Genomic DNA, 23,461 nt, shown 5'->3' with positions numbered 1-23,461 from the left:
TGTGGTCTCACCAAGACCCTGTACAACTGCAGTAGAACCTACCTGCTCCTATACTCAAATCCTTTTGCTATGAATGCTAACATACCATTCGCCTTCTTCACTGCCTGCTGCACCTGCATGCCTACTTTCTACCCGGCTGGTAGGAGGGTAAACAGTCCATGGTTGGGGTGAGAGCAGTCCTTGGCGATGCTGAGCGCCCTCCGCAGACAACGCTTGCTTTGGACAGACTCAATGGAGGGGAGCGAGGAACCGATGATGTGTTGGGCAATTTTCACCACCCTCTGCAATGCTTTCCGGTCAGAGACAGAGCTGTTGCCATACCATACTGTGATACAGTTGGTAAGGATGCTCTCGATGGTGCAGCGGTAGAAGTTCACCAGGATCTGAGGAGACAGATGGACCTTCTTCAGTCTCCTCAGGAAGAAGAGACGTTGGTGAGCCTTCTTGACCAGAGTTGAGGTATTGTGGGTCCAAGAGAGGTCATCGGAGATGTTGACCCCCAAGAACCTGAAGCTGGAAACACGTTCCACCTCCGTCCCGTTGATGTGGATGGGGGTGTGCGTGCCGCCCCTAGACTTCCTGAAGTCCACAATGAGCTCCTTGGTCTTCTTGGAGTTAAGGGCCAGGTTGTTGTCAGCGCACCATGCTGCTAGGAGCTGGGCCTCCTCCCTATTGGCCGGCTCATCATTGTTGCTGATGAGGCCAATCACTGTTGTATCATCTGCATACGTGATGATGGTGTTAGTACCATGTACGGGTGTGCAGTCGTAGGTGAAGAGGGAGTAGAGGAGGGGGCTCAGCACACAGCCCTGTGGAACGCCGGTGTTCAGGGTTGTGAGGGTTGAAGAGGTGTGCTTGTCTAACCTAACAGACTGGGGTTCCTAAAGCTTTTTGTGTCTATCTTCGGAACACTTCTGGTAACAGCAGTAGCGCCTGCTTCCTGTCACTGATCCATTCTTGAACATTTACCGGATGCCATGCTTCTAAGGTCACAGCGCTCATCAACCCTCCTTGCTACCTCCGACAAAATTCAATAATTTATCCAACAAATCCATGGTGACTGTCATTGGTAAATCAGCACCTTTCTTAATGAAGCTTTCTTAATCAACCCTTGGAATTGAGTCCAGCAATTTGCCTGCAATTGAAGCCAAGTAAAAGGTAATGTAATTATCCAATTTATTTCTTTATCTGTTTTTAAACCACCGCTACATATCTGGAATTGTTCAATTCAATCGAATTTGCTTGATGGCATAAAAATGATTGTCGGAACCTCTTTGTTTTCTTCCATAGGTTTTTTTTTTAGAATGTTGATAAATATATTTCCCATGGAATTGGAAATTAAAAATGTCACATTAGGTATGGATTGGTGTGGATATTTTGTGGAGGAGGATAGAAGATCGCTCATATTTCTAACTGAGGTATTTAGTTACAAACAATACACATTAAAAAAAAAAGATTAGAGCCGCCTTTGCAGAAACTGTTTCCCTATTTTGGGGTGGCATAGTGGCACAGTGGTAGAGTTGCTGCCTCACAGCGCCAGAGAACCGGGTTCAATCCTGACCACAGGTGCTGTCTGTACGGTGTTTGTACTTTCTCCCTCCGACAGCGTGGGTTTTCTCCAGGTACTCCAGCTTCCTCCCACACTGAAAGATTTGGTTAGTGTACGGGGTGATCGCTAGTAGGCGAGGACTCATTGGGTCGAAGGGCCTGTTACTGCGCTGTATCTCTAACGTAAAGTCTAAAGTCTAATCATGACCATTGCAATCTTATTAATAAAGAATATTAATCATCATTTTAAATAGCTCCCTGTATTAAATGCTAAATAATGCTTCATTATGTAGAACTTTAATTTGTCACGCCATAGAGCTGCTAACCACAACAAACACTCTTTCACAACTCATTTCCATTTTTGAAACATAACATTTTGTTTCCTATTTTTTAAGATTAAATTAAAATGTGCTAAACTAGGAATGCGTGCCTCATTTTTAACAATTGAAAAATAATCATATTTGAAGAGTTTAATGACTTAATTAGAGATAATTATTTGATACAATTCCTTGTGTTCAATGAAAGTTCTGCGTTTGTGTTTAGTTTTATGGTCACGTTCATTTGATATAGCATGTCTGCTCCGTTTAGTTTCATTTGAGTTTGGTTTATTGTCACATACACCAAGTTACAGTGAAAACCTTTTGTTGCGTGCTAACCAGTCAGCGGAAAGACAATACATGATTAAAATCAAGCCATTCACAGTGCACAAATACATGATAAGGGAAATAATGTTTAGTGCAAGATAAAGTCCAGATAAAATCCAAGTCAATTTATATTCTCATTAAAGATAATCCAAGGGTCTCCAATGAGGTAGATGGAGTTATAGATTCACAGAGGGATACAGTGTGGAAGCAGCCCTACGGCCCAACTTCCCCACACCAGCCAACATGTCCCAGCTACACTAGTCCCACCTGCCTGCGTTTGGACAATATCCCTCCAAACCTGTCCTATCCATGTACCTGTCTAACTGTTTCATAAACATTGGGATAGTCCCAGCCTCAACTACCTCCTCTGGCAGCTTGTTCCATACATACACCACCCTTTGTGTGAGAAAATTACCCCTCAGATTCATATTAAATCATTTCCCCTTCACCTTAAACCTATGCCCTCTGGTCCTCCATTCCCCTACTCTGGGCAAGAAATTGTGCATCTACCCTATCCATTCCTCTCATGATTTTATACACCTCTATAAGATCACCCCTCATCCTCCTGCACTCCAAAGAACAGAGTCCCAGCCTACTCAACCTCTCCCTGTAGGTCATACTCTCTAGTCCTGGCAACATCCTCGTGAATCTTCTCTGCACCCTTTCCAGATGGCAGGCCATGACTGCTCTCCAGTTGTTCAGCTGCCTGATAACAGCTGGGACAAAACTGGAGACAAGAAGAGCTTCTGTAATGATTTTGATGTCAGGCTCCAAAACAAAAGTAGCTTTAGATTAGCATTGTATAACATTTGAATAAAATGAGAATATGAAATATTGGCTCCATACCAAAACACCCGAAAGGACCATAGATTTATGATTGTGTATGATTATTATATAATTATTTACGTGCTGTTCACCGAGTCTATATTATCACGAAAAGACTGAGACATTTAAGAAACAGATAGACAGGTACATGGATAGGACAGGGTTGGAGGGATTAGATTAGATTTACTTTATTGTCATTTAGACCTTTCGGTCTGAACGAAATGTTGTTGCCTGCAGCCATACATGTAATAATAACAACACACAAACACAAATTAACATCCACCACAGTGAGTTCACCAAACACCTCCTCACTGTGATGGAGGCAAAAGTCTTAGAGTTACTGTCTCTTCCTTCCTCTTCTCCCTCTGCGCCGAGGCGATACCCCACCGGGCGATGGTATCAGTCCCGCGGTTCAAGCTCCGCGGCCCGGGGGTGGTCGAAGCTGCCGCCCTCCAGTCCAGCGGACGCAGCTGTTGCAACGGGAGCTCCGGAAAACAGACACCAGCCTGTGACCTGCGAGCTCCCGACTATGTCGTCCACTGGCCCGCAGCCGAGCCCCGGATCCAGGTCGCCGCCGCCAGAACGACGTCTCAGCCGCCGGAGCACCGTCTCAGCAACAACGATGAGTCGGCCGAGCTGCCCGCACGGGAGTGTCTCAGCCCCGCGCTGTCCGCCCTCACCGGAGCGCCGAGTCGTGCCAATATGGACCAAACACAGGCATGGTTGGGACTAGTGTAGCTGGGACATGTTGGCCGGTGTGGGCAAGTTGGGCCGAAAGGCCTGTTTCCACACTGTGATACTTTATGTCTCTATGACACTGACTTCAGCTGTGAAATAAAAATAAAGTTGACCTATTTTACTTTCAAAGACCTCAATATGTACAGCAAAATAAAGACCCGAGGCATTATTCTATTATTCCACCATTGAATTTCACAATCCCACCATGTTCAAAAGTCATAAGTGTTTCTCCTTCTAAGCATCCAGCCGAATCAATGAATGCCGATGATACAAATAGATATCTGCTGAAGAGAATCCACTTGAAATGGTGTCAATACAAAACACAACTGAAGGCCCATCATTTACTGTATCCCAGTAGCCAGCAATTTGATGGCAGAAGGTGGCAGAATAAAATGCCATAATTGACTTTTGTCTCATATCCAGCTGAAATATGACTGGAAGAGTGGATGCAAGGATATTCAGAGTACCAAAGATAGACATAAAGTGCTGGAGTAACTCAGCGGCTCAGGCAGCATCTCTGGAGGGAAAGGAATATGTGATGTTTGGGGTTGGGCCTGACCCGCTGAGTTATAGTCACACAATGTGGAAACAGGCCCTTCGGTTCAACTTGTCCACACCAGCCAACATGTCGCATCGACACTAGTCCCACATGCTTGCGTTTGGTCCATATCCCTCCAAGCCAGTCCTATCCATGTACCTGTCTAACTGTTTCTTAAATGTCCAAATCTTTTCATGACACGGTGGACAGCACCTAAAATATCTGCCTCAACTACCTCCTCCCGCAGCTCATTCCATATACCCGCTGCCTTTTGTGTGAAAAAGTTAGCCCTTAGGTTCCAATTAAATCTTTCCCCCTTCACCTTAAACCTATGTCCCATGGTTCTCGATTCCTCTACTCTGGTCAAGCGACTCTGTGCGTCTAACCGATCAATTCCTCTCATGATTTTACATAGATGATTTTATTCATGATTTTATAAGGGTGGTCATGGTGGTGCAGCGGTAGAGTTGCTGCCTTACAGCGCTTGCAGCACCAGAGACCCGGGTTCGATCCCGACTACGGGTGCTGTCTGTACGGAATTTGTACCTTCTCCCTGTGACCTGCGTGGGTTTTCTCCGAGATCTTCGGTTTCCTCCCACTCTCCAAAGACATACAGGTTTGTAGGTTAATTGGCTTGGTGAATGTAAATTGTCCCAAGTGTGTGTAGGATAATGTTAATGTGCGGGGATCGCTAGTCGCTGCAGAATCGGTGGGCCGAAGGGACTGTTTACACGCTTTATCTCTAAACTAAACTAAACTAAATCTATATAAGATCACCCCTCACCCTCCTGTTACTCCGGCACTTTGTGTCTACCTTTGGTATAAACCAGCATCTGCAGTTCTTTGTTTCTACATGTTCAGAGTACCACTGGCAATTTCATTTCACCACATGCTTCCCTGTGGGTTGTGAAGGACTGCTGAAGGACTGCTTTGCACATGTAGATATGATTTTGTTTACTTTTTGTATTGATACCAAAAAATACTGCAATCTAGTTTAAAATTGGAATCACTGATTTAATGATGCAATATACGTTTCCACAACCGCTGTGAGGTGACTTAAGAGTGGTCTCACCCCTCTTTAATTTCCCACTGGTTACTGGAATCACCTTATTAAAATCAGATTAAAAGTACTTCTGGGAGTTTCTGGACTGCTTGTTAATGCCATTAAAAGCCAACAGGGTAACCATTTAACTGGCATCCTGGATACTGTTTAAGTGCCCTCATGCATCAATGCACAAAGTTCCAATTTAGAATCTTTCCTGTAATTACAAAAGACATTTGATAGGACTTGGGCGAGTTTAGTTTAGTTTAGATTAGAGATCCAAATCTGGCGACCTTGGCGAAAGATCCCAGGGCTTCGCGATGTTAAAGCCAGCGCCGCCGCGGCTGGAAGCTCCGCAGACCACAGCTCCACGGCGTTAGAGTCGGCTGTCCCAGCACTCCGGAGCTCCAGACAGCGACCCGGGAAAAGGCATCGCCCGCTCCGCGATGACACCTCAGTGCTGCACCGCCGCTGAAGTTGCAGCTCGAAGCTGAGCATTCCGTACATGAAGAAGGGTTTCGGCCCGAAACGTCGCCTATTTCCTTCGCTCCATAGATGCTGCTGCACCCGCTGAGTTTCCCCAGCAATTTTGTGTACCCTCGATATTCCAGCATCCGCAGTTCCCTTTTGAACATTCCGTACATCTCGTTCAGTACCTTCACCCCCTGTTTAGTCCCTTCACTTCTATTTTGACTTTGCCCCTTTACCATAGATTTTACTTCATACTTCCGAGATACAGCGTGGAAACAAGCCCTTCGGCCCATCGGGCCTGTGCCAGGGATCCCCGCACACTAACACTATCTTACACCCACTAGGGACAATTTTTACATTTACCAAGCCAATTAACCTGCAAACCTGTATTTCTTTGGAGTGTTGTAGGAAACCGAAGATCTCCGGAGAAAAAACCCCACGCAGGTCACGGTGACGGGGAGAACGTAAAACTCCGTAGTCAGGATCGAACCAGGGTCTCCGGCGCTGCTTTCGTTGTAAGGCAGCATGTCTATCGCAGCGCCACCGTGACTTTTCTCATTTCACGAGAGAGTTAGATATAGATCCTAGGGCTAACGGAATCAAGGGATATGGGGAGAAAGCAGGGACATGGTACTGATTCTTGGTGATCAGCCATGATCATATTGAATGGCGGGCACTGGCCTACTCCTGCACCTATTTTCTATGTTTCTATTTTTTACCTGATTTCATAAGTCTGTGCATCTTATAATCCTGGGGGGGGGCATGAATTTGGTAGTTCCATTCTTAATTTGACTGGGGACCCATTTTCCCTGAACCCCTTCAATAACAATCTTGAATACCCTCCCTTGGCTCCGGGGCTGATTTAACCAGACGTAATTGTTTCCAGTTTACTTTCTTGACATTTCTCAGTAAAGATAGCCTTACCCCGGTCTCACGCCTTCACTTCTATTTTGACTTATCCTTTCTACTTATCCACCTATCACTCTCCAGGACGCCTTCAACGGATGTTGCTGCAACGCAAAAAGTATGACAACCTTCTGACCTACAAGCGTGGTAACCCCGCTGATACTCTCTCGCATGCACCCCCGAAAGACCTGCGAGGGTCCGCCTTCACCGGATGACGACTTTATAATAATTACTGTGTCTTTTATTCCCTCGTCCTGTGTGGAGGACCTGGTTTCCCACATTGCTACTGATAGTACCTTACAGTCGCTCACCACCGTCATTAAGCGCGCGCGGCTGGCCAGACAAGCACTACAATGTACCGCTGCCATTTCGGCCCTTCTTTGCCGTCCATGATGAGTTAGTACTACAAGATGGTATTATTGTAAAAGGCCACAAGGCTTCGCTACACAGCAAGTATTTTAACGCTGTCCATGCAGGGCCCCCTGGCATTGAAGCAACTGCCCAACATGCAAAAAACATGTTTTACTGGCCTGGTATGGCTGAATACATTCTCGAGAATGTGGCATCCTGTGCAGTGTGTAACAGCTTGGCAGCTCATCAACAAAAGCAACCGTACATGAAGAAGGGTTTCGGCCCGAAACGTCGCCTATTTCCTTCGCTCCATAGATGCTGCTGCACCCGCTGAGTTCCTCCAGCAATTTTGTGTCACTTCCCTCACACCCGGCTCCAGCCCTCCCATGGTCTACAGTGGCAACTGACATATTTGTGTGGCATGGCACCCAGTAGGAGGTCCTTCTGCAGTTGTACAGAGCCCTAGTGACACCACACCTGGAGTATTGTGTGCAGTTTTGGTCCCCTAATTTGAGGAAGGACATTCTTGCTATTGAGGGAGTGCAGCGTAGGTTTACAAGGTTAATTCCCGGGATGGCGGGACTGTCATATGCTGAGAGAATGGAGCAGCTGGGCTTGTACACCCTGGAGTTTAGAAGGATGAGAGGGCATCTCATTGAAGCGTATAAGATTGTTAAGGGCTTGGACACGCTAGAGGCAGGAAACATATTCCCGATGTTGGGGGAGTCCAGAACCAGGAGCCACAGTTTAAGAATAAGGAGTAAACCATTTAAAACGGAGACGAGGAAACACTTTTTCTCACAGAGAGTAGTGAGTCTGTGGAATTCTCTGCCTCAGAGGGCAGTGGAGGCAGGTTCTCTGGATGCTTTCAAGAGAGAGCTAGATAGGCCTCTTAAAAATAGCGGAGTCAGGGTATATAGGGAGAAGGCAGGAACGGGGTACTGATTGGGGATGATCAGCCATGATCGCATTGAATGGCGGTGCTGGCTCGAAGGGCCAAATGGCCTACTCCTGCACCTATTGTCTATTGTCTATTATCTCCCCCGTCTCCATCTTGGGTTCACCTGCTCACCGTTTATTTTCAAGGCAGACCCGAGCCACGGTGCCTGTTGCAGATCAGGCATTGATCCCACAGGTCATCCCATCATCGGAAGTCCAGTCCAGTGGTATGTCAAAACAAGTAGACCACCATTAAGCAAGGGGCAGGTGGTTCATTTGCAAACTGACAAAGTTCATGACCATATCAGTGTAATTTCTGGAACTGCCTCCGAGCCACGCTCATATTTGGTCAATGCTGATGACAGCACCTACAGACGAAACAGGCAACATATAATGCCTGTGAATCAGCCAGCTCCACCTCCATATTATCCAGACCGTACAAGTGTACTTCCGTTCACATCCAGCGGCATCGGTCCGCCTGTACCAGCAAAACAACCTACTTCTGAAACGGCTACTCTGCCCATGGCGACGCCTCCTCTGCCTGTGCCAAAGTCCCCTGTTTCATCACCGGAAATGCCGTTTCAAGCTCCGCCACCACTGACTCTGTCCCCGGTGGCGAAAAACGGAAATGGTTTATATCGCAGACATGCTGGTCGTGTTTGCAAGCCCACCGTGAAGTACCCGGGCTACGTTTGACTTTCCTCCAGCTTATTATCAACTGCTGTGCATGACTTATTTAGTCAATGGTTTTGTACTGACATTTAATTCTTTAACAGGGAGGATGTAGATCAGTGTCACTCATGTTATGAGTCATACTTTGTAGCCACGCCCACTGGTTTAATAGAAAGCCCTTTTCCCTTTCTTCCCCAGTCTTGAGTAGTGTGTTAAGATGCATCTGTTTTAGCAATTCTCCAGATCTTAGTTTAGAGATGCGGAGTGGAAATCAGCTCACCGGCTCCGCGCTGACCAGCGATCTCCGCACACCTGCACTATCCTACACAATTCACCATTTAAGCCAATTAACCTGAGTGGGAGGAAACCGGAGCTCGCGGAGAAAACCCATGGCGTCACGGGGAGAAGGTAAAACTCCGTACAGGCGGCACCCGTAGTCAGGATGGAACCCGGGTCTCTGGCACTGTAAGGCAGCAACTCTGACGCTGCGCCACCGTGCTAGCCTCATCAGTCATTATATTTCTGGTATTGCAAACGAAAAAAGGAAGAACTCACACCAATACGACAAGTGGTTAGCTCAGCCTAATGGAAATTTATCCGATTCTCCCTTAATTAGGCACGGATTATTTTTTAAATCAAAACAATTTATAGCTAATTTCCCAACTGGAAATATAGAAATAACATGTAAAGCGTGGGAGTGGCTTCTTCGTGTCTGAGGAATGGGATGAGGATGTGACGTGTTTCGTGCTCATATCTGACTTAAAATTGCGCACACACTCCCAGTTATGTTACCTATCCTATCCATGGAGCTTGTTGGGGAAAATATTCACTGAGCCCTGATTAAGAGCAAATTTATTGTCGACAGAGCATTGGGAGAATAGTCAAGACAATAGACAATGGACAATAGGTGCAGGAGTAGGCCATTCGGCCCTTCGTTCCAGCACCACCGTTCAATGTGATCGTGGCTGATCATCCCCAATCAGTACCCCGTTCCTGCCTTCTCCCCATATCCCCGACTCTGTTATCGTTAAGAGCCCTATCGAGCTCTCTCTTGAAAGTATCCAGAGAAGCGGCCTCCACCACTGGCAGAGAATTCCACAGACTCACAACTCTCTGTGAGAAAAAGTGTTTCCTCGTCTCCGTTATAAATGGCTTACCCCTTATTCTTAAACTGTGGCCCCTGGTTCTGGACTCCCCCAACATCGGGAACATGTTTCCTGCCTCTAGCGTGTCCAAACCCTTTATAATCTTACATGTTTCAATAAGACTACCTCTCATCCTTCTAAATTCCAGAGTATACAAGCCCAGCCGCTCCATTCTCTCAGCTTCTGACAGTCCCGCCATCCCGGGAAGACCCCCACGGTCTATGAGCACCTTCTCCCCGAGTGATCCTTACAGCTGGTTTATATATGTTTTATCATCAAATAATGTCAGGCATTTACATTATCTGGGGAGGGGCCAGTCAACCCCATAGCAACTCCCGAGCCAATCAATCCACTGGCAACTTCTTAGCCAATCATCCCTTAGCAACTTAGTAACATAATCATGTTTTTTCCATCATTGTATCTATATTTCGTATCTATATTTTGGCTATTGCAGGCACTCAGATCTTTGCTCAGCATCTGGCTGCGTGATTTAGTTATGCACCATTCTCCACTGAGACATTTAGCCAGCAAAGCTAATGGTCAGTAGGCAATGGTCAGTTGGGCAGCCACTGTGGCGCAGCGGTAGTTGCTGCCTCACAGCGTATGCAGCGCCGGAGACCCGGGTTCGATCCTGACTACGGGTGCTGTCTGTACGGAGTTTGTACATCCTCCCCATGATCTGAGTGGGTTTTTTCCGAGATCTTCGGTTTCTTCCCACACTCAAAAGACGTACATGTTTGTAGGTTAATTAGCATGTTAAATTGTAAAAATTCTCAATATACAAAATGATTAATGGAAAAAAGAAATAATGAAGATTAAATGTGCTCACTGTATTTTAATTCTGATGGGACCAATCTGCCTGGATTCCATTGTATGAGTTTAGTTTAGTTTGGTTCATTATTATCACGTGTACCGAGGCACAGTGAAAAGCTTTTGTTGTGTGCTATGCAGTCAATGAAAAGACTGTACACGCTTATAATCAAGTTGTCCACAGTGTACAGATAAAGAATAAAGGGTACACTATTTAATGCATCTGGTAAAGACCGATAAAGATAGCTTAAAGGACTCCAATGAGGTAGATGGGAGGTCTAGTCTGCACTCATAAGATCATAAGTGATAGGAGCAGAATTAAGCCATTTGGCCCATCAAGTCTACTCCGCCATTCAATCATGGCTGATTTATCTCTCCCTCCTAACCCATTCTCCTGCCTTCTCCCCATAACCTCTGACACCTGTACTAATCAAGAATCTATCTATCTTTGCCTTAACAATATCCACTGACTTGGCCCCCACAGCCTTCTGTGGCAAAAAAAATCCACAGATTCACCACCCTCTGACTAAAGAAATTCCTACTCATCTCCTTCCTAAAAGAACGTTCTTTAATTCTGAGGCTATGACCTCTCGTCGTAGATCCTCCACCAGTGGAAACATCCTCTCCACATCCACTCTATCCAAGCCTTTTTTACGATTCGGTAAGTTTCAATGAGTTCCCCCCTCATCCTTCATCCCATAAACTGCAGTGAGTACAGGCCCAGTGTCATCAAATGCTCATCATATGTTAACCTACTCGTTCCTGGGATCAGTCTTGTAAACCTCATCTGGACCGTCTCCAGAGTCAGAACAATGTTCTAAATGCGGCCTGACCAGGGCCTTATAGAGCCTCTGCATTACACTCCAGCTGGTGAGAGGACGGTTCAGTTGCCTGATAACTGCTGGGAAGAAAATGTCCCTGAATCTGGATCTGTGCGTTTTTGCTTAAGTTTGGTTGCATAGTAAAATCTACACCGGTGTCTAATTAGATGAGAAACTTTATTCTGATTACTTATAAAATTTGGCTCGCATTTTGAATATTATTCAATATGACAAACATTGATCTGCAAGTCAATGGTTAGTTAAGTTTATGGACGGGTGACAATCATAGGTAAAAATTTTAAGGTAAAAACTCACTGATGTATTGCAGTGTCAATAATGTTTAAAGTTTCACGCACTTTGGCAGATTATTTTGCCAATGGTATTTTTTAATAACAAGACTTCAAATTCCCCAGCACTGGTTTTACTTCATGGACATTCCAAACCAAATGAAAATTCCAATCAGTTATGCAAGGTCGATACTTAATTGACTAATTGTATCTCCAGTAATGTATCATCACTGTAACCACATATCTGGACGATCAAATCAAATTTAGGTTCACATTGCAGCTGATTGATTGAACAGAAAATGTTATCTGACTATCTCAAATTATAACCAACATTATAAATGCTATTTTTATTGCAATTCCGTAAATCTTCAGAAAAGCAAAAATGCAGTTGAAGCACCTTCTGAAAAGCATTCTGGAAATTATACCCCAACCAACTTTCTAACAATCTTTATGCTAGTTTAGTTTAGTTTAGTTTAGTTTAGTTTAGTTTAGTTTAGTTTAGTTTAGTTTAGTTTAGTTTAGTTTAGTTTAGTTTAGTTTAGTTTAGTTTAGTTTAGTTTAGTTTAGTTTAGTTTAGTTTAGTTTAGTTTAGTTTAGTTTAGTTTAGTTTAGTTTAGTTTAGTTTAGTTTAATTTAGTTCAGTTTAAGGATGTGGTGGCTCGACTCACTGTTGCAGCGGTCCCTGCAGCCTGTCTGTCTTTTTTTATTTTTTGTCCAGTTAAATATAGTTGTCCGTGTTTTTTAATACTTTTTTTAACTGTGTATATGTGGGGGGCGGGGGGGGGGGGGGGGGGGGGGAGGAGAAAACTTTTTAAAATCTCTTCCCTGCACGGGAGACCCGACCTTTTTCCTGTCGGGTCTCCGTTGTCGTTGGGGCCTAGCACCGCGGAGCGGCCTCCAGTCGGAACGACCTGGGGGCTCCAGTCGCGGAGCTGCGGACTCACCATCTGGCCGGTCTCGGAGTGTGGGGAGCGGTGGTGGATCGCTGCTGCGGCCCGACTCCGGGAGCTCGCGGGTCCTGGTGGGAGACCACTTTTCGGAGCTCCCGCAACGCAACTTCTCCAGCCCATGTCCCGGGGTTGGAGCGACCCGGAGCGCTGCCGTACATCGCCCGGCGTGGCTTTAATGGCCGCGGGATATTCCAGCGCCCGCCGGGGGCTCCAACTTTGTGACTTTTGGGCCTGGAGCGGGGCCGTACATCGCCCGGCGTGGCCTAAAATGGCCGTGGGACTCATCATCGCCCGCCTGGGGCTTCGACATCGGGAGAGAAATGGTGCAGGGGAGAGAAAAGACTTTGCCTTCCATCACAGTGAGGAGGACATTCACTGTGATGGATGTTTGTGTAAATTGAATTGTTTGTATTTCTTGTAGGAATTGTCTTTGTTTGTATGGCTGTGGAAACGGAGTTTCGTTTGAGCCTCACTGAGATTCAAATGACATGTAATAAATATTGTATTGTATTGTATTGTTTAGTTTAGTTTAGTTTTGAGATACAGCGCGGAAACAGTCCCTTCGTCCCACTGAGTCCACACCGACCAGCGTTCCCTGCACATTAACACTATCCTACAAGGGACAATTTACAATTTTACCGATGCCAACGTCTTTGGAGTGTAGGATAAAACCAGAGCTCCCAGAGCAAACCACAGGTCATGGGGAGAACGTCCAAACTCTGTTCAGACAGCAACAGTAATTAGGATCGAACCCGGGTCTCTGATGCCTTAATACTTCAGAAGTGGCAAGGTTAACAACTTTACCAGGGATCATTAAACAAGATAAGAAACCATTCTTTATAGATCCATGCTGTGAAATGGAGTCACAACAAACTGCAGATGCTAGTTTTAAAAAAAAGATACACATAGTGTTGGAGTAACTCCGCCGATTAGCCAGCCTCTCTGGAGAACATGGATAGGTGATGGTCTCAGGTCAGGACCCTGCTTCAGACAGTCTGAATAAGGAACCAAACCTGAAAAGTCACCTATCCATGTTCTCCCGAGATGCTGGCTAACCCGCTGAGTTACTCCAACACTTTGTGTATCTTTTTGTTTGAACTAGCATCTGCAGTTCGTTGTGCTTTACTACAACACGTCGTATCTCTTTATTGGGGGTATGGAATGTCCTTTCTGGTTTTACAAATGCTCATTGTCACTGACAGAGTAAACCAAGTACTTTCTTCTCTCAGGCACTATCTGTGATCCAGCCTCAACTACAAAACCAGCTTCAATTTATCAGGCCGTGTCCATTGAAGAGCCTTAGAAAAAACAAACATTGCCTTAGATGTCAATGCACATATTCCAATCAATTGACCAGCTAAAATTCTCACTCAATATATTCAAGAAATGTATTGACGTTTTGGACTGGGACAGGTTTGGAGGGATATGGACCAAGCAAGCACAGGCAGGTGGGACTAGTGTAGCTTGGACATGTTGGCTGTAGTGGGCAAGTTGGGCCAAGTATGTCCAAATGTATGTTTTAGTGTCTCTCGGCATGTCTTATGTGGGAGGTGGTGGGGGGGAAGAGGGGGAAACTGTTTTCAGTCAACTACCTCGACGGAGATGAGACTTTATTCCTTGTCGTTTCTTCGCCTCCCCTCTCGCGGCCTAACAACTTGGATTGGTGCGGCCTTTCCCGGAGTCGGGCCCAGAACTTCAGCAGCGGGTGCAGCGTGGACTTTCCATCACGGAGCGGGTCGATCCCTTGCCAGGGGATCGCCAGAGTAAAGCTCCGATCACTGGCCTGCTGCCTATAACATCCTGAAGCCTCGGTCTGCGGAGCTCCTAGCAGCAGGCATGGAGTGGATTTACCATCGCGGAGCAGACCGATCCCTTGCAGGAGAAAAACTCCGGCCGCCGGCTTGCGGCCTATAACATCCTGAAGCCGCAGTCACCAGTGAGGAAGTGGCCGATTCGGGAACAGTGTTCGCGAGTGTGTTCGATCTGTCCCGACGTCGGAGTTTCGACCATCCCGACGAGGGGACTATCGGGCTGTCCGTAGCGGAAACTACAGAGGGTCAAGGCCCCTGACCATGGGTGAACAAAGGAGGAAGTGAATGAACTTTATTGCCTTCCATCACAGTGAAGAATGCTGTGGTGGATGTTTATGTCAAATTCTATTGTGTGGCTGCATGGTACTCATTTCACTGTACATTAATTGGTGCTTGTGACAAATAAATGTGAACCTTGAACCTTGAACATGTTGGCTGGTGTGGGCAAGTTGGGTCGAAGAGCCTGTTTCCACACTGTATCACTCTATTACTCTATGACTGTTTAAGTACAACATCAAATTATTGCCTTTTTCATAAAATGACCTTCGGACTATCTTGGATCGGACTTTATCACGTAACTACACCGTGAATCACTCGATTGTAATCATGTGTTGTCCTTCCGCTGACTGGTTAGCACGCAACAAAGGCTTTTCACTGTACCTCGGTACATGTGACAATAAACTATGAAAAACTGAAATGGTAAAAATGTGAGGCACATGATATGTCACTAGGCTATTATCTAAGTCATCAAACAACTTCTAAGAAATGTATGAAGGTCTCCAATATTGACCCTGTATGCTTTCCCATCTATTTAGTTCAGAGATATGGCACAGAAACAGGCCCTTCGGCCCACCGGGTCCGCACCGACCAGCGATCCCTGCATATTAACACTATCTTACACACACAAGGGACAATTTACACTTATACAAAGTCAATCAACCTACAAACCTGTACATCTTTGCAGTGTGGGAGGAAACCGAAGATCTCGGAGAAAACCCTCGTGGTCACAGGGAGAACGTACAAACTCCGTACAGATCAACTCAGGATCGAACCCGGGTCTCTGGTGCTGCAAGCTCTGTAAGGCAGCAACTCTACCGCTGTGCCACTGTGCCGCCACTTCTGCCGCTATTCTTTGGACTTGGTAAACAACAAGCAAAGTAGCACTTCTGCTTGCCTTGTTGTTGGCTGGCATAAACATGATGGGCTGAAGGGCCTATTTCTGTGGGGTGTGTGTCTATCACTCAACCACTGACTTACAGAGCGAGGCATCATGAGTAGAAAATGTATTCCACCTCTTACTTTTTTGAGGATATGTTTTGGTACTGCCATGTTCAATCAAAGAGACCTGATAAGCATACATCATTCTCACACTTCAATCTCATCATGCAACAAACAATTCAACTTGTGCAGGAAGGTACAGCAGATACTGGTTTATACTGAAGATAGACACAAGATGCCGGAGTAACTCAGCGGGCCAGGCAGCTTCTCTGGAGAGGGGATGGGTGACGTTTCAGGTCGAGACCCTTCTTCAGAAACAATTCTACCTGCTCTCTTATTCCGCTGAATCCATCTTATTTTTCTCAACTCCAGAGTATAAAAGGACACAAAATTCTGGAGTAACTCTGCGAGTGAGGCAGCATCCATGGAGAACATGGATAGGTGACATTTAGGATCGAGACACTCTTTCAGACTGATTGTGGGTGGAGTGGGGAGGGGGAGAGAAGAAAGCTGGAAAAGTGGAATGGCAGGATAGAGCTTGGTAGGTAATAGGCAGACATAGATGTGGGGCGGGGGATAGAAACATAGAAACATAGAAATTAGGTGCAGGAGTAGGCCATTCGGCCCTTCGAGCCTGCACCGCCATTCAATATGATCATGGCTGATCATCCAACTCAGTATCCTGTACCTGCCTTCTCTCCATACCCTCTGATCCCCTTAGCCACAAGGGCCACATCTAACTCCCTCTAGATAGATAGATAGATGGAACAAAGGCAAGAGAATAGAAAATAAGGAAGGTCAGAAGTGATAAGAAAAATTAGGCCATTCGGCCCATCAAGTCTACTACGCTATTCAATCATGGCTGATCTATCTCATCCTCCTAACCCATTCTCCTGCCTTCTCCCCAATACTTCTGACATCTATACTAATCAAGAATTTATCTGTCTCTGCCTTAAAAATATCAACTGACGTGGCCACCACAGCCTTCTGTGGCAAAGAATTCGACAGACCCTCTGACTGAAGACATTTCTATGCGTCTCCGTCCTAAATGAACGTCCTTTAATTCTGAGGCTATGGCCTCTAGTCCTAGACTCTCACACTAGTGGAAACATCCTCTCCACCGGTGTGAGACAGGTTTAAAGAGTTGCAGTTTATAAAGCCAGAGGGGGGAAAGAGGCAGGGGAAGGGGGAGTTAGAGGGTGAGGGGAGGGGGAAAAAAAGGTTGGGGGTCCAGATGAGGAGAAGTTTGAACAGTTGCTGATTGTAAACAGGTTGGAAGAGTTGCAGATTGTATACGCCCAGTCCACTTAATATCTTCTCTTTGTACAATCCCCATCCAAGGCATCAACCTGATGAATCTCCATTGAACTCCATAGACTGCAGGAAACTCCATGGCTCAGGAAGGGAGACCGGACCCGTACGCAGCCCTGCACGAGGTTCAGAAATCCATGATTCATAATTGATTGAAAATGTTAATAATTTAGATCATCTGGTGGAATCCATGAAGGACAGCAGAAGCAAAGGAGAGGAGAAGTGAACAAACTGCAAGATTTAACGATGAGATAACGTCGTACGCAATAACATCAGCAGGCATGGGCAGGACTTTATGTAAAATAAAATAAGAGCTCAACAGGCATAAATTCTGGAAAGCTGAATATTATATTTGGGTATTAACAAGTAACGAGAGCAAATCTATTCTATTGAGCTGCGTAAAATATGATGCCTATAAATATAGAAAGGTGAAAAGCTGATGTTAAAGAATGTAGTGTTAAGTTACAGGCTTGGTAATGTATGGTGATTATGATATTAATGCCTGGAATCAATCTACTTGAACTGGAAAAAGTGATGATATCCTGACAGGGAAATTTATAATTCCTGGGATACAATGTAGAATCTAAAAATAGATCATTCCTATCAGAGCTTTCCAAGATTTATTAGGTTTGCCTTAATCTTAATAACTGCACATATATCAACGTGCCAATAGCCACCACTAGTGATATTCTTGCTTCAGTTACCCACTCTAGGCTGAGCAAATCAAAGTTTATAGATTGTAGATGACCAATTCACTGATATACTGAAAAAGGCAAAAAAAGTGCTGGTATTCTCGTTCAATTGAAATAACATTTTTGGGTTTCCCATCATCAACATTCTGTGCTTCACAAGTTCACAAGTTATAGGAGTAGAATTGGGCCATTCGGCCCATCGAGTGAACTCGGCATTCAATCATGGCTGATCTCTGCCTCGCTAATTCCATTTTCCTGCCTTCTCCCCATGACCCTTGACACCCGTACTGTTCAAGAATTTGTCTAACTCTGACTTAAAAATATCCACTGACTTGGCCTCCACAGCCCTCTGTGGCAATGAGTTCCACATATTAACTACTCTCTGACTGACTAAAGAAGTTCCTCCTCATCTCCTTTCTAAAAGAGCGCCCTTTGATACTGAGGCTATGACCTCTGTTTCCAGACATGGAATATCCACTAACATGGCCTCCACAAATTACACTATCGATCCTTCTTGTAGGCTTAATGTTGCAAGCAAGTTCTCCACACTGATGTCTTAGATCCCACATACCTCCAAACCTGCGCTATCCATGTACCTCTCTAAATGTTTCATAAACGTTGCACTTGCCCCTGCCTCAACTACCTCCTCTGGCTGCTCGTTCCATACACCCACCACGCTTGGTGTGAAAAAGTTACTCCTCAGATTCCTATTAAATAGAGTCATAGAGTGATACAGTGTGGAAACAGGCCCTTCGGCCCAACTCGCCTACATCAGCCAACAAAGTCCCAGCTACATTAGTCCCACTTAGTCCTATCCATGTACATGTCTTTTTTTTAATGTTTATTTTATTAGAAGCAATTGTACAAGAATAACTGGACGATGGTGTGGTAAATTGGATTAGTAAGTATGCAGATGATACTAAGATAGGTGGGGTTGCGGGTAATGAAGAAGAGTTTCAAAGTCTACAGAGAGATTTATGCCAGTTGGAAGAGTGGGCTGAAAGATGGCAGATGGAGTTTAATGCTGATAAGTGTGAGGTGCTACATCTTGGCAGGACAAATCAAAATAGGACGTACATGGTAAATGGTAGGGAATTGAAGAATGTAGGTGAACAGAGGGATCTGGGAATAACTGTGCACAGTTCCATGAAAGTGGAATCTCATGTAGATAGGGTGGTAAAGAAAGCTTTTGGTGTGCTGGCCTTTATAAATCAGAGCATTGAGTATAGAAGTTGGGATGTAATGTTAAAATTGTACAAGGCATTGGTGAGGCCAATTCTGGAGTATGGTGTACAATTTTGGTCGCCTAATTATAGGAAGGATGTCAACAAAATAGAGAGAGTACAGAGGAGATTTACTAGAATGTTGCCTGGGTTTCAGCAACTAAGTTACAGAGAAAGGTTGAACAAGTTAGGGCTTTATTCTTTGGAGCGCAGAAGGTTAAGGGGGGACTTGATAGAGGTTTTTAAAATAATGAGAGGGATAGACAGAGTTGACGTGGAAAAGCTTTTCCCACTGAGAGTAGGGAAGATTCAAACAAGGGGACATGACTTGAGAATTAAGGGACTGAAGTTTAGGGGTAACATGAGGCGGAACTTCTTTACTCAGAGAGTGGTAGCTGTGTGGAATGAGCTTCCAGTGAAGGTGGTGGAGGCAGGTTCGTTTTTATCATTTAAAAATAAATTGGATAGTTATATGGATGGGAAAGGAATGGAGGGTTATGGTCTGAGCGCAGGTATATGGGACTAGGGGAGATTATGTGTTCGGCACGGACTAGAGGGGTCGAGATGGCCTGTTTCCGTGCTGTAATTGTTATATGGTTATATGGTTATAATAATGCAATCGGCAAAACAATGATACAATTTTCGTACAGCTTCATTTTAATTGTTTTAATAAATTGATAATTGTACATGTCTAACTGTTTATTTAATGACGGAATAGTCCCAGTCTCAACTACCTCCTCAGGCAGCTTGTTCCATACACCCACCACCCTTTGTTTGAAAATCCCCTTGGATTCCTAAGAAATCTTTCCCCTTCACCCTGAACCTATGTCCTCTGGTCCTCAATTCCCTTCATCTGGGCAAAATACACTGTGCATCTACACGATTGATTCTTTCATGATTTTGTATACCTCCATAAGATCTCCCCTTATCATCTTGCGCTCTATGGAATAGAGACCCAGCCTACTCAACCTCTCCCTATTGCTCACACCCTCTAGTCCTGGCAACATCCTTGTAAATCTTTTCTGAACCCTTTCAAGCTTGACAATATCTTTCCTATAACATGGTGCACAGAGCTGAACACAATATTCTAAATATACTCACTAATGTCTTATACAACTGCAACACGACCTCCCAACTTCTATATTCAATACTCTGACTGATGAAGTCTAAAGCGTCAAAAGCCTTTTTGACCACCTTATCTACCTGCGACTCAACCTTCAAGGACCCATGCACCTGCACTCCTAGATCCCTCTGCTCTGCAACACTACCCAGAGGCCTGCCATTTACTGTGTAGGTCTGTGCCCTTGTTCAATGTCCCAAAATGCAACACCTCACACTTCTCTGTATTAAATTCCATTAATCCTTCCTCCACCCACCTGGCCAATCGATCCAGATCCTGCTGCAATCTTTCACAACCATAATAATAATAATGGATGGGATTTATATAGCGCCTTTCTAATACTCAATGCGCTTTACATCGCATTATTCATTCACTCCTCAGTCACACTCGGTGGTGGTAAGCTACTTCTGTAGCCACAGCTGCCCTGGGGCAGACTGACGGAAGCGTGGTAGCCAATCTGCGCCTACGGCCCCTCCGACCACCACCAATCACTCACACACATTCACACACATTCACACACAGGCAAAGGTGGGTGAAGTGTCGTGCCCAAGGACACAACGACAGTATGCACTCCAAGCGGGATTCGAACCGGCTACCTTCCGGTTGCCAGCCGAACACTTAGCCCATTGTGCCATCTGTCGTCCCGAATCTTCGACGTCGAACCATCTTCACTATCTGCAAAACGACTAACTTTTGCATTATCAGCAAACTTGCTAATCTTGCCCTGTAACATTGATGTGGATGACAAACAGTAATGGCCCCAGCACCGAACCCTGAGGCACACCACTAGTCGCAGGCCTCCAGTCCGAGAAGCAACCTTCCACCATCATCCTCTGCTTCCTTCCATGGAGCCATTTAGCTATCCATTCAGCTATCTCTCCTTGGATCCCATGCAATCTAACCTTCCAGAGCAGCCTACAATGCGGAACCTTATCGAATGCAGTCCATGTGTAACAACATCTACAGCTCTGCCTTCATCAACCTTTTTGGTCACGTCTTCAAAAAAATCAATCAGATTTGTAAGACACGACCTCCCACGTACAAAACCATGCTGACTGTTCCTAATCAATCCTAGCCCATCCAAATGCCTGTATATCCTATCCCTCAGAATACTCTCCAGTAACTTACCAACTACAGATGTTAAGCTCACCGGCCTATAGTTCAAAGCATTTCCCCTGCAGCCCTTCTTGAAAAGAGGCAAAACATTTGCCACCCTCCAGTCTTCCTTCACCTTAAACCTAAGGTTCTCTGATTCTCGATTCCCCTACTCTGGGCGTGACTCTGTGCGTCTACCCTCTCATGATTTGATACATCTCGAAAAGATGACCCCTCATCTCCCTGTGCTCCTGTAATGATGTATCCTCAGCCCCTGACTCTACTCCCTAGACACTCAAGGTATGCTCAGAAATCTGCTCTCAGATCCCGCTCCACATTAAAAGAAACAAAAGATCCTGAATTCATTTGTTTGAACAGGGATTGCGGCGTTATGGTGAAATGAGTGATTATTTAAGGCACATTACATGCTTTTAATCATTTGCTTTCTGCTTAATGTTTTAACTTATTCAAAAGTGCTTTAGGTTGATTAGGTTGTTGAATTATTGATTGTATTTTCAACAGTTTTTTAATTATTTTAAATTTCAGAGAAGGAGAAACAGTGAATAAGTTTGACAGATGATGATAATGCTGGGTGCAATGCTGTACGGTAAAGATTTTCAAAGGAGTTGAGAATGGAGGAACCACCGAGAGGGAGACCACATGGGGGAATCGGCAAGAACTAAGGGGGACCACAAATGAAATGTGTTAAAAATGGTTTATGTAAAATGGAATATTTTGTAACTTTGTCGGTGCCCTTAATGTGGCGACTCTTTGCATACCTTGGGTAAGCAAAACAATGAATATGAATGAATGAATGAATGAATGAATAGGTATATTGGCCAACTATTCACATACAAGGAATTTGCCTTGGTGCTCCGCCGTCAAGTGACAATATTACATACAATGAGGTAGGAATGATGCATAAAACATTAAACATTTACAACAAAATATTATTGATTAAACATGCGAATTAAATACAATACCAGAGCAAAAAGAGGCTACAGATTTTTGGTTATTGAGTAGAGCTACTACTAGTGGAAAAAAAGCTGTTTTTATGTCTGGCTGTGGCAGCTTTGACAGTCCAGAGTTGCTTCCCGAGGGAAGTGATTCAAAGAGTTTGTGGCCAGCGTGAGAGAGGTCAGAGATGATCTTACCTGCTCACTTCCTGGCCCTTGCAGTGTACATTTCGTCAATGGAGGGATGGTTGCTGTCAATAACTGTAAAGGAGTGATACCTGACACACTGTAACCTTTACTAAGTGTTTATTAAAGCACATGGCACACACGTCCCAGCACTGACTGCATCCAGCCTTCAGGTATACCGGGGCCAAGTGGGAGGAAACAAAGGGAGGATATCACAGTTATACTGATATGATGGGGCGTGGTTAATGGTGATGAGGTAGCTACATTATAGGTTGCATGCATAAACCATCTACATCCTTTCCCTTACAAATTAAACAAAGTTACGGCAATGGCAGGTTGGTTATACAGTACCTGCAAAGCTAAACGAAGTCTCCGTAGTGAGCCGGAGGTTTAACAATCCGACCCGAGCGAGTGCGCACAGCACCTGAAAGAAGAGGAGGAGGAGCAGGAACAGGAGGGAGAGAGAAGGCGGGTGGAGACCCCGGCCTGAAAGGGGAGCCGAGAGGCACAGGTGAACCAGGTGAAACAGAAGGGGTAGAATGAGCAGAAGTCGGAGAGAGAGAAGACCTGACAGGGGACGACCGGGCCGGAGAGGCGAACCCTGGAAGAGCAGAGGGAGGAGACGGAGGTAAGCGGACCGACCGGGGCATGCAGCGGGCAGAGGGTGGGTTAGTGGAGGAGGGCTCGACACGCGATGGAGTGGTATAAGGAACCGCAGGAGGTGGTCTGGGCTCGTTGACCGCTAACAGGTGCTGGCGGCTGCGCCGGTAGATAGTCCCCTCAAAATCCACCAAGTAGGAACGTGGCGAACTGTCGACCCCAACCACGGTAGCGAGTCGGGAGAAGCCGGTAGATGTCTGCAAGCGGACGACCTGGCCAGGCAGCAGTGGGGATAGAGGGCGGCAGGACTTGTCGTGTGAGCGGAGCTGGATTTCGTGCTTCTGAGCAATTCGTTGCTGGACATCAGCAGGCTGTAGGACCTTGGGCATCAGGGACTGCTGGGCGATCGGCATCGGAGGGCGAATAACGCGGGACATGAGGTGTTGGGCAGGGGATCGCATTGCACTGTCCCTGGAGATGTTTCGAAGGTTCAACAGACCCTGGTAGAAATCACCGTTGGAGAGACGGGATTGTTCAAGCAGGTGCTTTGCACTGCGGACCG

This window comes from Amblyraja radiata, chromosome 4 (genome assembly GCF_010909765.2).
Source record: "Amblyraja radiata isolate CabotCenter1 chromosome 4, sAmbRad1.1.pri, whole genome shotgun sequence".
NCBI lineage: Eukaryota > Metazoa > Chordata > Chondrichthyes > Rajiformes > Rajidae > Amblyraja > Amblyraja radiata.
The sequence above is the reverse complement of the archived record's forward strand: the minus strand, read 5'-3'. Positions refer to the sequence as shown.